Source organism: Scyliorhinus torazame, chromosome 10 (genome assembly GCF_047496885.1).
Source record: "Scyliorhinus torazame isolate Kashiwa2021f chromosome 10, sScyTor2.1, whole genome shotgun sequence".
Taxonomy (NCBI): Eukaryota; Metazoa; Chordata; class Chondrichthyes; order Carcharhiniformes; family Scyliorhinidae; genus Scyliorhinus; species Scyliorhinus torazame.
This window is the reverse complement of record NC_092716.1, coordinates 172,592,598-172,608,943: the sequence shown is the minus strand read 5'-3', so window position 1 is coordinate 172,608,943 and position 16,346 is coordinate 172,592,598. Positions and strand designations below refer to the sequence as shown.

General features: G+C 47.4%; 1 long non-coding RNA gene across 1 annotated transcript in view; it reads left to right on the top strand.

Annotated features, from left to right (window-relative positions):
• The first annotated feature begins 1,517 nt into the window (after positions 1-1,517).
• LOC140431040 (uncharacterized) overlaps positions 1,518-16,346 on the top strand; it is a 46,224-nt gene continuing 31,395 nt past the window's right edge. The window contains exons 1-2 of the long non-coding RNA XR_011949593.1: positions 1,518-1,602; positions 1,839-1,916. This is a non-coding gene — a long non-coding RNA (uncharacterized lncRNA). The remainder of the gene's footprint in view (positions 1,603-1,838; positions 1,917-16,346) is intronic.

Genomic DNA, 16,346 nt, shown 5'->3' with positions numbered 1-16,346 from the left:
CACTACCATTCATGGCTGGATGTGACAGGACTGCAGAGCTTAGATCTGCTGTGTTTGTTGTGAAATCATTTAGCTACATCTATTACTTGCTGCTTATGCTGTTTGGCACGTAAGGAGTCCTGTGTTGTAGTTTCACCAGGTTGACACCTCAATTTAGGTATGCCTGATGTTGCTCCTGGCATGCTCTCCTGCACTCTTCATGGAACCAGGGTTTAATCCCCTGGCTTGGTAGTAATAGTAGTGTGGCGATATGCTGGGCCATGTGGTTACAGATTTGTGGTTGAGTACCACCTGCCACGCCTCATGGATGCCCAGTCTGTTGCTGGGTCTGTTTAAAGTTTGTCCCATTTAGCACAGTGATAGTGCCACACAACACAATGTAAAGACAGGACTTTGTCTCCACAAGGTGGTCACTCCTATCAACAATACCATTGTCAAGTGCATCTGCGGCAGGTAGGTTAGTGAGCATGAGGTCAATAATGTTTTTACATCTTGTCGGTTCCCTCACCACCTGCTGCCGCTGAATATTCATATTGTCCATATACTCATGGGTTAAAAAAACAAACACTCATCTTCCTGTCAAAAAGCTTACTGATTACAGGCAGTTGGGAAGGGAATAGGAACCCCAGAAGTCCTCTCTCACCACATCTGAAACAGAAATTGGGGCTGCATTCAGGATCTGAACCAAACAAGCTGGATTTGATGTTAAAAGAAGAAATCAGTGACAAAAGGGAAATGTTCAACAGCTGAAATTGTTTTCTTTTCGAAAAGAACTACAACAGCAGGCTTTGTGTTTTTGACATTAGGAAGTAGACTGTCTGACATTATCTTTGCATAAACTAACAAGCTTAACAGTTTAACAGCTGCGAACAGCAGCTAAACAGGTGGAAGTTTGTGTGAGGCAAATGGTGAGAAACCCGAGGAGTTAGAAAATACTGGCCGAGCATTTCTCCTTCGCATCAGAACCGGATCAGGCAGAAGATATGGGACTTGAATCAGATCAGGTTACCTTGTCAAAAACTTTTGACAAGAGCGGAAAACTAGAACTAGAATTTCAAACAAGAGGAAAGAGAAGAAAGGGAGGAGGGCTAACTCCAGGAATGGGAGAGAGAGAGGGCCTTTGAGACGGGAAAGGCAGGAATGTATCTGCAGGCACAAATAGATGGGGAAAGAAGAGAGCTTGAGCTGAATATGGAAAGATTGTACCCCAGTGGAGATACCACTAGACAGATAAATAATTTGAGCTCAGGACAAAGCTTTGAGCTCTTAAATGTCATTGCCTAGTATAGGTACGCCATGTCCTGAAGTTTCAGTCAATGCTTTTAAAATTTGGACACAAACAAGCTGTTAAGATGGCTTTGTTAAATCATATAACTTTTCGTACTCCTCGACAGCAGTATCAAGTATCTGGGGGTGTATACTAAATTAAATATGGATATATGCACCTAATCTCCAAATGAACAATTCAATTAGTGCCAGTCTCTTACTTTCTCACCTTAATCCTGCACATCCTTCATTTTCAGATCACAGTGCTTCACTTGGACCAGCCTCCACCACACTGTCAAGCAGTGCATTCCAGGCCTTAACTGCTAGATAAAAAAGGTTTGCCTTGTGTTGTTTTTGCTTCTTTTACCAATTACTTTAAATCTGTGCCCTCTCATTCTTGATCCTTTCACAAGTGGGAATAGTTTCTCCATATCTACTCTGTCCAGACGCCTCATGATTTTAAATACTTCTATCAAATCTCCTCTGAGCTTTCTTTTCTCCAAGGAAAACCTTCCTAACTTCTCCAATCTTTCTTCATAACTGAAGGCTGCCATCTCTTTTCTCATTTGCAGAATTCACACATCTCGTTCTTTTCCCGTACCGGCCGCCCCGAACAGGCGCCGGAATGTGGCAACTAGGAGCTTTTCAAGGTAACCTCATTTGAAGCCTACTTGTGACAATAAGCGATATTCATTCATTAAGGATTACGGAGTTTCCCGACTGCCTGGACAAAAGGGAAGATTGAAACTCTATAGCCTCCGACAACTTCCAATCGTTTCATAATGCCACCCCCTAACCCTGCATCCAAACTAAAGTGAATGGGCATCAGAAGTCATGTGATAATTATTTTCAGGGACTGGACCTTTATTACCAGAGGACCCAGCAGATCCATCAGAGAACTATGCTCCGAAACTAGCTACTGGTCATCAAACAGCTCAAATACTTAAGTAGTTTTAACGTTCACCTGAGATCCAACCTCCTAGAAACTTTGCAACCTGCTCTGAACCCTTCATTTTACAAAGTCCACTCTTCAACTTTAAATTATTGAAGCCAATCAAGAATTTTTTTGTCTTTTAGAAAATATTTTATTGCGGCATTTATAACTTTAACAATTTTAAACGTCAAATTTCAATAAAAACTAAGCCACAATAATATACCCAACAAATCCCCCCGGACACAAACCCCAGCCAACATGGCTTACAAAAACAGTTCCACCTTCCCCAACCACCTCCCATGCCTCCCCTTTCCTCCCCCCACCTCCGTTGACAGTTTAATTCTTCTCAAAGAAGTCGATGAACGGCTGCCACCTCCGAGCAAACCCCTGCAACGAACCCCTCAAGGCGAATTTAATTTTTTTGAGTCTGAGAAACCCCGCCACATCACTAACCCACATCCCCGACTTCAGGGGCTCCGAGTCCCTCCACCCTAGTAAGATCAGTCTCCGGGCCACCCGAGAGGCAAAGGCTAGGACGTCGGCCTCTCGCGCCCCCTGGGCTTCCAATCAAGAAATTACAGGTCAACTCCTGGAAGACCAGAGTGTGTAAATGAGAGACTGGATTAACTATAATCGGTAGCACAGGGGTTAGCACTAGCCAGGGTTCCAGGTTTGATTCCCACTTGGGTCACTGTCTCTGTGGCATCTACACGCTTTCTTTGTGTCTGCGTGGGTTTCCTCCGGGTGCTCTGGTTTTCTCCCACAAATCCTGAAAAACGTGTTGTTAGGGGAATTGAACATTCTGAATTCTTCCTCAGTGTATGCGAACAGGCTGGGGAAAGAATCTGGGTGATCCACAATATACGCAACGGCTGCTTGTTCTGCCGCCTGTGCACCTAAGTGGCCTGGGAGCTTTAAGGCGATCTCTTCTAGGGCGCGTCCCTGCGTGTCCTCGACATATATGCCGCATCCTGTAATGCTCTTCCCTTCTAATATAGTGGAAGAACCATCCACATAAATCCTTAAAGGTGCACACGGTCTGTGTGCTGGGGGCTCTGGGGTGAACTACCTATCTTTCTGGGGGGTGATTTTGCAATAAAGGGGCCTGTGTTGTGGTGCGGTGAGATGATTTCACATTCATGGGGGGTGCCTGGGTACTGAAGGTTATCGGCTAGGAAAGTGTGGGTCTTGGTCCTTTTAATGGTGATGTCCCGTCCCTGCAAAATAAGGGTCCATCTAGCTGCTCTAATTTGGCTAACTGTACCGTCCTTAAGTCGTCCGTCACGTAAAAGTTGGGTGTGGGTGTGTTCCGTGAGGATTGTGATGGGGTTTAGTCCGGTTATGTAGGAAAAATACTGAACTGCCCAGAAAACTGTGAGCGGGTGCCTTTCCCAGGCCGAAAATCCCTGCTCCACAGGATCTAAAAGTCTGGATGTGTAAGCCACGGGTCTTAGCTGTTCGTGCCGTTCCTGGAGGAGCACGGCCGAAAGGGTGTGGTCTGTGCTAGCTATCTCGATAGCGTAAGGGGAAAGTAGGTCTGGAACCTGTAGGGCGGGGGCTGCAATGAGTGCGCGCTTTAAAACATCCACAGCATCCGTATGCTGCGGAAGCCATTCCCAAGGGGCTCCTTTCTTTAGGAGTTCCGAGAGGGGTGCTGCCTTGCCGGCGAAACCGTCAATGTGGTTTCGGCAGTAGCCAACCAGTCCTAAAAACGACCGGACGGCTGAAACATTCTGGGGAAGGGGCAATTTGGCAATCGAGTCAATTCTTTTGTGCTCAATCTCGCGTTTACCGTGCGTGATAATCGTACCCAAATATATCACTTTGTTTTCCAAAATTTGGGCCTTTTTGGGGTTTACTTTGCAACCAATTTTCTGTAGGAGTTCCAGGAGTTCGGCCGGAAGCTCGATGTGCTCTGCCTTGGTGTCTGTCTGCAGTAATAGGTCGTCCTCATACTGGACCAGACATTCGGGGCGAGTAAATTTTGACAAACCATTTGCCAGCTGTCGGTGGAAAATGGAGGGGGAGTTGTGGAATCCTTGTGGAAGGCATGTCCACGTGTACTGCTGATTTTTAAAAGTGAAGGCAAATTTATATTGGCACGCTTTTGCCAATGGAATGGACCAGAATCCATTACTGACGTCCAAAACCGTAAAGTATTGTGAGTTGAGTCCCTGTTTGAGCATGGTCTCGGGACTTGTGGCTACCGTGGGGGCTGCTGCGGGGGTGACTTTGTTGAGCTCCCAGTAATTGATGGTCAGTCGCCATGATCCATTGGGCTTTCTCACTGGCCAAATCGGGGCATTATTAGTGGAGGATACTGATCTGAGTACGTCCTGCTCTAATAAGCAGTCGATCACTTTTGCGATTTCTCCCTCTGCCTCTTGGGGAGATCTGTATTGCTTTTGGGGTCTAGGGTCAGGTCCTGTGATTTGAACGGAACCAGTCATCCGGCCACAGTCGTGTTTGTGGGTCGCGAATGCTGTCCTGTGCTTCTGCAGAAATGCCCTAACCTGCTGGTCTGTGCTAATCGTGGTCGGGTCAAACCAGAATTCGCCGTCTGCGCTAATCTTGTTGGCGTATTCACCTATTGTGAGCATTGCGGGGGCTCTTGCGGATTTTGCCATTTTCCAGACACATTGGTTGCCTGGATCAAATGACAGGTTGTGGGAATTCATAAAATCGATGCCCAAAATGTGTCCTGCTGTGTGCGACAGGTCGACTAAGACTATGGGGTGCTTGGTGGTGATGTTGCTGATTTGAATGGGTACAGGGGCGGTGATGTGTCCCTGTTGTGAGTGGCCTGTGAAACCACTGAGGGTGATGGTGGCTGTAGTGGGCCACGTGTCTTTCTGGAATATGGTGGAGGAATTGATTGTGGTGCGGGACCCTCCTGTCTCCCAGAGGAATTCGATGGGCTGTCCCCGTATCTTTGCTGCAACTACTGGTCGGCCGGACCTATCCCAAAGGGTGTCGCAGACCCAACTGGGGGAGCCCGAACACCGTCAGTCCGTTCCGTTCAGGTCCGTCTGGTCTGAACGGGTGCTCACACTATGTATGGGCTCTGTCCTATTCTTATTCAGAGTGCCTGCCTGCTGGGCTCTCTGCGGCTTTCATGGGGCCATTCTCGTGCAAAGTGTCCTAACTGTCCACAGTTGTAACACTCCTGTGGCTTTTGTGGGGGGCTGTTCCTGCCTTCGTTCACCCATGCGTGGTTCTGGTGCGTTTTCACTGTGTGGATGTCTGCTTCTGTCTGCTGTTCCTCGCGTTTCCTAACTGCGGGTTTGTTTTGTACAGACTGCTCCCAGGTGCGGGACAATCTTTTTGAAACCCATTTCTCATTGTGGGCTTCCTCTGAGGGGGGTCATAATTCGTACAGGCTTTTTGTCCTGCCTCTGTGGCATGGGAGATAAGGGTGCGGGTCCATTTGGCCATACCGTCTTGGGACAAATGGGCGCGTTCTAAATTTCCAAAAACTGCTGTGAAATGAATCCACAGGCGTCCAGCAAACGCTGTGGGGTGTTCTGTCTTTCTGCCTGCACTTATTCAGGCCTTCTACGGGGTCACCTCTGTTGTAGCCGATCGCGTCTAGGATCGCTGCGTGCATTTCTGCAAGGGTGCCTCCTCCTACATTCTGTGGGTCGGCCAGGGCTGCTACGACCGAAGTGTCTAAACTCAAAACTGTGAGCTTCACGTGCTCACGCTCGTCCAGGCCGTACATGGTCGCCTGCTGCTTTACTCTAGCAAAGAAGTGGTGGGGGTCTGAGGTGGAGAGGAACGGTGCGATCTTTTCGCACGCGTCCCGTAATTGGGTCACGGTTAAGGGGGTGGTGTACAGGAATTCCGTGTCTCCTTCCGATGTGACTGTGCGGTGGGTGGTTACTGGATTCATTGGTGCCTGAACTATCTGCTCTGTGGGGGGTTGGGGTGCTTTTCTCTCCTGGGGCTTTCCTTGTGCACATGTTCCCTGAACATATCTATGCGCGGTCTCATTTAATTCTTCCCAATCTGGGCCATCTTCTGCACCTAACTGGGATCCAAAGGTGCTCTGGAATCCATTCTGAACTGAAAGTAAAGACTGCAGTTCTGCAATCTGCTTCCGGCACTTTGCGTGATCTAGTGAGCTTTGTCTGTGCTCCGTGGTGGCAGCATGGAGTGCTCGTAATGCTGCTTTCAGGTTGCTACACTGCCTTTGCAATGCCTCTACCTGTTTCTCTGTTTCCTCTCTTACCAGGACTGCACGCTGCGTGTCCTGATAGGCCTTTTCGTACTGTGTCTGGAAGCTGCTTAGGTGCGCCAGACACGACTGGTGTGCCCACTTGGCATCATCCACCTCTCCGTCCTTTGCTGCTAACTTCCTTCTTAATTCTAGGTTCTCTTTCTCTATCTCGCCCACATCGACCTTACTCATTCGATGTGTCTCCTCTATCTCTTTACGGAGCGTCCGAACGACCTCCGCTGTGCCTCGCAATTGTGCCAAACAGGACACGAGTGCCATCGGCTTGCGAGCTTTTCCCAAGCTTTTCTTATGAATTTCTGATAGGTTCTCCCACCAAGTATGTCCTGTACTCCCGGGTCCTGTTTCCTCATTGTCACAGAATTCGCTCCAAAGGGGCCATCCTTTCCCTTTGAGGTACTTTCTGATTTCCTCTTCCCAAACGGGACCCTGTCCTACTCTACTGCTGCTGGTCGCTGCGACCACAAATTCTTCGGGGTTCATGAAGCGTTGTATTGCCTGCATTGCCTGCATTGCCATCTTTCCTCTCTAAATACTTCTCTTAAAATTTGGAACAAGGGGGACTAAGGCGGTGCTGTAATTACGGGTACGGCTTTCGCTATTTTCCGGAATACAAACTCCCGACAGTTTTGTCGCAATAAAAATCTATCAGTATTACCTTATCGCCCTGTTAGTTATGCATGCATTAACACACTTCTGAATTATGAGGATTGATCAGAACTGCTTGAACACTTGTGGTTTTTCTGTTCCCAATTGGATTTCTAATTCAAATTTTGGGTTCTCCCGGAGTGGTTCAGCCACTTCTAAGTCGGGTCCCGTCAGGATGTCGCCAGTAATATGTTGCTAACTTTTGGTTGGCTCTTAATTCGTAATTTGCTCTGTTTGTTTAACCTTTGCTCTAGAGTCGCCAGGTATCTTTATGATACCGCCACGAGGTTCAAGTTCAAGTAATGATCAATAACTCAACACACCAATTAGTAAGATTCAAATCAAAACACATTTATTATACACAGTAAATCACTACTCATACATAAACTCTACTTTCTAGATTATTCCTATCACTAAAAGACCAATACTTAGCTTCGGACTGGCCCACCAGGTCAGGGGAACAAATGGCCTTTCGTTCAGGTCCTGAGTCTGCAGGATTCAAAAGCTGGTATGGACTGGTAGCTAGGAGCGCCTATTTCGTAGCGAGCGTTGACTTGAGACTTACTTGGTTGGCGGCCGCTAGACAATTCATTCTCAGGGGTTGCTTCAAGTTGCTGAGTGACCCTGTCAAGAAGACCGATTTTAACTTGGGGGCTTTACTTTATAGTCCCCAGGGGCTTCCCGCCCTTCGGGACGGACCCCGTACCTGGTTCCAAGTGATTGGACTGCGTTCCGATCACTTGGATCGATTTCTCCAATACTGGAGTTGTTCTCTGATCGTTGGGCGGTCCCTAAATGTCCGTTGTCCTTCCTTTGTCTTGGCTCCTGCTGGCGCCGAGGAGTCTGGCTTGGCTTTATCTACCTTAACTGTTGCCATTGTGCCTGGGAATCGCACATTACTATGTAGATGGCTGCTGCATTACTATGCAGATGGCGGCTGGTTTCAGTGCTGTCTGGTTGTTTTGCAGGTTTCAATATACATGATTTCTGCACTTGCTAGTCTTTGCCTGTGTTGGCTGAATTTCCCTTCAGCCTTTGTGGTTCTCCATTTTAAGTCGGGAAGTGGCCAACCCAGGTGGCTACAGGGGGTTATATAAGTCAGAGCCACTGTAGGATGAGTTGGAGATGAGGGAGTTTCTGGAGTGACTAGAGTGGTTGGAGGTGGCAAAGGAGGAGATGGCCAGGTCAGAGGAGCCATTAGGGTTGGAGGAAGTGAAGGCAACGATAGGGAAGATGGAGTCAGGTAAGGGGCCGGGGCCATATGGGTTCCCGGTGAAATTTTGTGAAAAGTTCAAAGTCAAGTTGGTGCCGCTGATGGTGAAAATGTTTGGGAATACGATGGCAAAGAGGGGACTGCCAAAGACAGTGTTACTGAAAAGGGAGAAGGATCCGGTGGAGTGTGTTATATTACCCTTGGTGGTAATATGTTGTGTACTTTGTCTTTTTTTCCAGAATGGTCCGTTGTGTTGTTGACAAAGAATCCACCAATCATCAGATTGAAACAAAACTAATTTATTGTATAATTATTAATTAAATGTAGCTCCCATACTCTACTGAGCTATAGTTATTAATAAAGTAATATTGAATCTGTCTAGCAGTACTCAATAATCTAAGTAGTCATTAACTACACCAAGATCTAACCTCACGTTAACTCTATCTAATCTAATCTTCTCCTAGGGCTGTTCTCATGCTTTCCCCTTCACTAACTACCCAGCATTCCCTGAGGTCTGATATATATACAGAGAAGTGGTGGTGCCCTCTAGTGTTTGAATTACACAAAGATGTGATAATTAACCCTTCACTAACCCAACATATCATTACAGACTGTGGGTCATATATAGGCCCATTTGTATGGTGAATCTGGATGCAAAGATATTGGTGAAGGGGCTGGCGGTGAGGCTGGAGGAGCATCTTCCAAAGGTAGTGGGGGAGGATCAGATGTGGTTCGCCAAGGGCAGGCAGCTGTCGGCGAACTTGCGGCAGCTGCTAAATGTGGTGCTTTCCCCGGCAGAGGGGAGGGAGTTAGAAGTGGTAGTGGTATTAGATGCGGAGAAAGCATTCGACAGAATAGAGTGGAGATATTTGCTATATAGGGGACTGACGGCTTGTGTGTGGACGAATGAGATGCAGTCAGAGTACTTCTCGCTATTAACGAGGCAGGGGTTCCCTATGCCCCCCTTCTTGTTCGTGTTGGCGATTGAACCCTTGCAGATTGCGCAGACGGATTCGGGCTTATAGAGAGAGAGAGTGAGGGGTTGGTTGGAGAATAGGGTGTCTCCGTACGCAGATGAGTTAGTGCTGTACATTTTACCTGGGCTCATCGGTGAGTGACCTAATAGGGATGCTAGGGGTATTTGGGACGTTTGTGTGCTATAAATTGAATCTAGGGAAGAGCGAGTGTTTTGTTGTGTCTCCTCCAGGTGTTGGGGCGGGAGTGGAACGGTTGCTATTTGGGGTGGCGACAACTTACTTTAGGTACTTGGGAGTGCAGGTAGAGTGGGACTGGGCGAGACTCGGTAAGCTAAATTTCACGAGGCTGTTAGGGAAGGTGAATGAGGATTTGGAAAGGTGGGACAGTCTTCCTTTGCCGTTGGCTGGCCGAGTACAGGGGGTCAAGGTGAATATTTTGCCACAGTTTTTGTTTCTATTCCAGTGCCTACCTGTCTTTTTGCCAAAGGCATTTTTCTGAGGGGTGGATAGGCTGGTCTCGTCGTTTGTGTGGGCAGGGAAAATGGCGATGTAAAGGAAGGTGGTGCTCCAAAGCAGGTGGCAGCCGGGAGGTTTGGCTCTTCCGAATCTGTTGCACTAGTACTGGGCGGCGAATGCAGGAAATGTGCGGGGCTGAAGAAAGGAGACGGAGGCTATGTGGGTGCAGACGGAGGCGGGGTCATGTTAGGGGTTGGGGCTGGTGGCACTAGCAGCGGCGGAGCTACCGCTGGCCCTGGGGAAGTATTCTGGGAATCCGGTAGTGGTAGCCACGCTGAAGAGTCAGGGGCAATCGGGTACTGTTGATGTAAAAATGTTAAATGTTGAATGAAAATATTTCTCAAAAATAATTTTGTCACTGTGTAGTGACAGTGGTCATTCTGAACTTACCCATTCAAGAGGCTGACCCCTGGCTGGGCAATGACTTTGCAGGAAACACAGTATTGTTTCCAGAGGGTCCAGAGCGCTCCACCAAGACTCGAGAAACTGAGAGGAAAAATCAAAGTCCTGCACAGCTGCAGAGGGCCGAGAAAGTCCCAAAATTGCCGACATGGTATCAAAGAAGGGCCTCCAGAAGCCCCTCAGCTTTGAGCATGATCAGAACATGTGCTTGTGGTGTGGCGTGCCGGCTCCCTCGAACAACAATCGCATCTATCCTCCACCCTGTCAAAAAAACAGCTCGTTCAAGCCTTCATGGGCTGTGCTCGAAACACTACTTTTAGCTGAATGAGACTCCGCCTCGCACAGGACGAGGTCGCAATCACCCTCCTCAGTGCCTCGCTCCAAACCTCCTCCTACAAAATTGACCCTCGTCCTTCTGCCCACTTTACCTTCATCCTCTCAACCGAGCCCAACTCCTCTCCACTATCAGCTGGTATATGCCACCTCCGCGGATAGAATCCGCTCGAGCAAGGCTGCTTCACTGGGAAGGCTGCAAAGTACCTTCTGACCCAGCTGCGCACCTAGAGATACCTGAAACCACCAGCATCTGTGAGCCCATATTTCTCCTTCAGCTCCCCCAGGCTAGCGAACCGACCTGCTAAAAATAAATCTCCCACCTTTTCCAACCCCTTCTCCTTCCATTCCCTAAACTTAGCATCCAGCCTCGCAGACTTGAATAACTGTTTTTTTTACAGGGGCGAGCTCGCCTTGAGGCAGCCTTCAAATTGAAATGTTGATGGAGCTATATTATTCTCTAAGTCTGAATAAAGATTGTAGACTTCCAGTTAACACAAACACTTTATTCAGTAGGTTTGTTCTGTTTCCAGAGCGTAACTAGATGTAATACAGTCAAGAGGTATGACCAGTGAAGCTAAGGTAAGCTGCCAATGCTGAGCTGTCTCTGTCTCCTGCTGCTCTCTAGCCTTGTTCTTCTGAAAGAGGCGGATCCTACCTTGGGCTGGACCCTTTATACCCATCCCTCTGATGCCCTCTAGTGATGCTGTGGCTGTTACATTTGTCTGCAGTCCCTGGTGTATGTGAGATGGATGTACAGATCACTACAGGAGCTGTCTCCAAATTTTGAACAAGTGTTTCTTTGGCATCACCGGAGCAGAGCCATTCCCAACGCCCCCAGGCTTGCCCCACTGATGGATTCTGCTTCCACCGGGAACCACAGCTCCTCTGAGTTCCCGCACCACTCCAGCACCTTTTCAGCATTAGCCACCCAATTGTAATATTGAAAGTTTGGCAAGGCCAAGCCCTCTGCTGTCTCTCCCTCTGAAGCACCATCCTCCTGATCCTTGGGCCCTTACCCGCCCAAATAAACCCAGTCACAAGCCGGTCAATCTCTCTGAAAAACAATTTGAACAGGAACACCGGGGGTCACTGGAGTATAAATAAAAATTTCAGCAAGATATTCATCTTAACCGATTGTACTCGGCCCGCAGGGATAGTGGGAGACCATCCCATCATTGCAGGTCAGCCTTGAATTTTACAACCAGGTTTATATAGTTCAACCTCTGGAGTTCCCCCAAGTCCCTTGCTATCTGGACCCCAGATACTGAAAATTACTTCCTGCTAATCGGAACGGTAACCCCCTCAGCCCCCCTCTCTGTCCAGGTGCCCCAACCACAAAGTATGCGCTCTTGCCTATATTTAGCTTATAGCCAGAACAGACCCCAAAATGCTACAAGATCCCCATAATGATTTCCACTGAAGCCTTTGGATTCCTAACATATAATAGCAAATAGTCAACATATAGCGAGACCCTATGCTCCACCCCTCCTATAACTTTTTCTTCCCATGCTTTCAAAGCCCCCAACACCATGGCTAGTGGCTCTATTGTCAATGCAAATAACACAGGGGACATCAGACATGCCTGCCTTGTATTCCAGTATCGTCGAAAGGGCTCAGAGGTCACTTTGTTAGTGCAAACACTGGCAGATGGGACTGCACACGACAGCCGCACCCACATTACGAAGCCCGGTCCAAACCCAAATTACTCTAGTATCGCAAACAGGTGGTCCCACTCAACCCGCTCGACTGCCTTTTCCATATCAAGCGAAACAATGATCACCGGAAACAGAGGCACCCCAGGGGTAAGAACCATGTTCAACACTGTCTCACATTTGCCGTCAGCCTAGGCCCCTTTACAAATCCTGTTTGGTCTTTTCCCACCACCTCCGGGAGACAAGGCTCCAGTCTTAACGGCAACACCTTCGCTAGAAGCTTCGCGTCCATGTTTAACAGGGAGACCGGAGGATATGATCCACAGTCTGCAGGGTCTTTGTCCTTCCTCAGGAGCAGGGAAATTTACGCCTACCCGAGTGACTGTGGCAAGGCACCTCGCTCAAAGAAATCCCTGAACATCCACAACAACAGAGATCTATGCATTTTTAATAAAATTACACTGGGAACACATTGAGCCCCGGTGCCTTCCCCTGCTGCATACATTTCAGCGCCTCCTTGATCGCCTCCAACTCCAATGGAGCATCCAGTTCCTCCCGCAACTTCTCCCCATCTTGGGAAACTCTAACTCCCCCCAAAATTCTACCATACCTCTCATCCAGAGGTGGTTGGGACCTGTATAACTCTCGTAGCAGGCCCTAAATGCCCCATTCACCTTCTTCTGAGCCGAAACCAGCCCCCCATCCCGCACCCCAATCTGGACAATTTCCCTCTCTGCCTCCCATTTCCTCAGTTGATATGCCAGGATCCGACTTACTTTCCCTCCATTGCCACTTTCACCCGCCCCAACTGTTGCACTGTCCCATCTGTGGAGATCAAATCGAACTGCATTTATTTACAGTTTTTTCCTATCCGCTAGTAATTCTGGGGATGCAGTATCTGACAGATACCAGTAATAACACAGCACACTGCATGCAGAACCATTTAATTGACACAGTATAATCACCATCATTAAACAATGTTCAACATGAATTTTTCCACAGTCACGAAGGGCCACAATGCAGAGGTGTCCTGTATAATTCAACTATTGGTTTATACAACGGCATGCTTCCTGGACATGACCTGTGTCTCCATAATATTTTAATTACCTAACATACTTCGCGTCATGTACTGATATCAGTATTATACACACACCCACACCACTGGTATCATTTATACCCTCAAACAAATCACTGGTATTAGCGTTATCTGTATAAATGAATCACATTATGCACACGTAACTCCCAACACATCAAACCGTAGATCTGTGTCAATATTACATGCTCACTGTTATCGTATTGTTCACATGTACGAGTATCAACAACCTGAGGTATTACATACTTGTCATTACCATTTCACCAAGCAGATAAACTCACTACGTACCTGTGACATATCATTAACAAACAGATATTTACTATTTTCCCCTAATTTCTCATTGTTTAGTGTGTTCGATATTCAGGAGCAATGCCGTACTGGAGTTTGGGAAACAGCAGAATAAGTTAAAACTGGAAGCGGGTACTGGTGCCACATTTTACGCTGGCTTTCCAGCCTCTCTCCTTCCCATTGCACAACTTTAACACCCAGCAGAAATATAACTGAGTTGTCAACGCTTACCCAGATCTTCTGTGCCGTGTACTTACGGTGCAGCAGGGCACATGAGTGAGGCTTGGAGTTCTGCCTTGTTCTGTCACATTCCTGTCTCCCAGACTGGCGCTGCCCTGTAATGCCAGATTTTGCGATATGTAATATTAGGGCCTCAGCCAGCCGAAGTGCAGGTAGACCACCGCCAGCAGCAACTTCTATTTGGCAAGTCTCTGGTGCAGAACTGCCAGCTGGTTCAAACTGTTGATTCAGCTCCAAGGATCCCAAGCTTCAGTTAAATTGTTGCAGCTGGCTTTTACTGCATTTGGCTGGGTCGTGTCTGATGCAGCAAATTGGATTCCATTCCTCTATCCTTCCCATCGTTCATTCTTATCCATACCCTTTTTTTTAACTGTCTCCTGTTTTCAAACCAGGATGTCTGTGCTGTGTGCAACCAATTGGGATTGGACAAAAACAGGAAAGTGGTTCCACCCCGTAATGCAGCACTACCAACACTCCAAAAGTGGCCTCAGTCCTTGTTACCTCACTCAGGAGAATATTCTCATGTGAGCCGAAACTGCAGGTGTCAACAAACGGCCTCATTGCTGACCGCACCTTACCAAAGTGACCACTCAGGTCCCTGATGACATCCAGCGTTATCTAACCACGACCTTTCTTGACCCCCTCCATTCTCTCTAAACTATCAGACTGCTTGTCCAACATCCAGTGCTGGATGAGCAGAAACTGCCTCCAAATAATTATCAGGAAGATGGAAACCATTGTCTGTGGTCCTCGCCACAAACTCTGTTCCCCTGACTGAGGCTAAACCAGACCATTAGCAACCTCGGTGGCGGAATTGACACCGAGATGAGATTCCGACCCAGTTCGTCACCAACACCCAAAACCACTTCCTTCCACTCTAATATTTCTCAGCTCTGCCCCTTTTCCTCAGCATATTTAAAAAAAAAATTATTATTCAGTTACGGAATATGGGCGTCGCTGGTCAGGCCAGCATTTATTGCCCAACCCTAGTTGCCCTTCGAAAGGTGGTGGTGAGTTGCCTTCTTGAACCGCTGCAGTCCTTGAGATGTAAGCACACCCACTGTGTTGTTAGGAAGTGAGATCCAGAATTTTGCCCCAGCAACAGTGAAGAAGCGGCGATATATCTCCAAGGCAGGGTGGTGAGTGACTTGGAGGGGAACCACCAGTGGTAGGGTTCCCAGGTATCCGCTGCTCTTGTCCTTCTAGGTGGTAGTGATTATGGTTGTGGGTTTGGATGGTGTTGTCTAAGGAACCTTGGTTAGTTACTGCAGTGCATCTTATGGATTGAACACACAGCTGCAACTGTTCATCGGTGGTGGAGGGTCTGCACCATTTGTAAATTTCAACTCATCCAAAACTCCGCTCCTTGTAGCCGAACTCACATCAAGTCCTGTCCACCTATCGACCTTATGCTTGCTGAGCAACATTGGCTTCTGATGTGGCAATATCTCTTTTTAAAAATTCTCATACTTGTTTTCAAATAGCTGCATGGTCTCGCCCTTCTTTATCTTTTATCAATCTCCAGCCCTACAATCAACTCTCCAGGTTTGCTGTGCTCCTCCAATTCTAGCCTCTTGAACATCCTTGATTTTAATCACTCTACCATTGGCAGCCGTGGCTCTTAGCTGTCAAGGCCCTAAGCTCTGGAATCTCCTCATTAAACCTCTCTCCTCTCCTTTAAGACACTTAAAGCCGACCTCTTTCACCAAGATTTTGATTGTCTTACGTGGCTGCTTGTCAAATTTTATTTAATAACACTTCTGTGAAGTGTCTTGGAATGTTCAAGATGCTCTACAAAGCTGAATCATTATTGCAGTAGGAGGTAGAAGACTGTGATTTAAGATAATCATTCACCCCCTCCCACAACATCATTTTCTGTTTCTTTGATAAAATTCCAGGAATGAGAGATGTGAGAAATCCTCCCCAGTTAGTCAGCTGCTACAGTTGCGAATAGGAATTTGGAAATGAAGGTTCACAAACATTATCCACCATCAAAATGGACAACAGTCTTCCAAATTTATAATCCTTCAATTTTTTGAAGACAAAGATTTCTTACAGCCATTTATAAACCTGGATAATCTCACACCTCCAATTGTTCTGCCTTTAGATGTTCTACTGATGCACAATCAACTGCACAGAGACGAGAATTGAATACAAGTGAGGCTTTATTACTCTAAGATGTGTGGTCTCCTACAGCAGCTGGCGAAATGGCTGCTGCATAGGGAGCACACATATTTATACTCCACCTACTGGGCGGAGCCAGCAGGCAGGGACTACCCCCGTACCTATTGTACAGGGTCTTACCACACATCTTCTAATATGTACAACAGTGGTGATTACCACATTCACCCCCGTTAAAATTAAGTCCGGCGGGGGTGGTGGAGAACTATAGACAGAGCAAGTTTAATATACAGAAGCAAAAAAAAAAATTATTTCGGAAGTCCAGGTGGTTTGATAGTCCCAAACCAATTATAGATTTAGCCAGTCCGGGGCCTTGATGTGGTGTTGGGAGCGACACAGTGGTGGCGGCAATTCCGGTGTTGG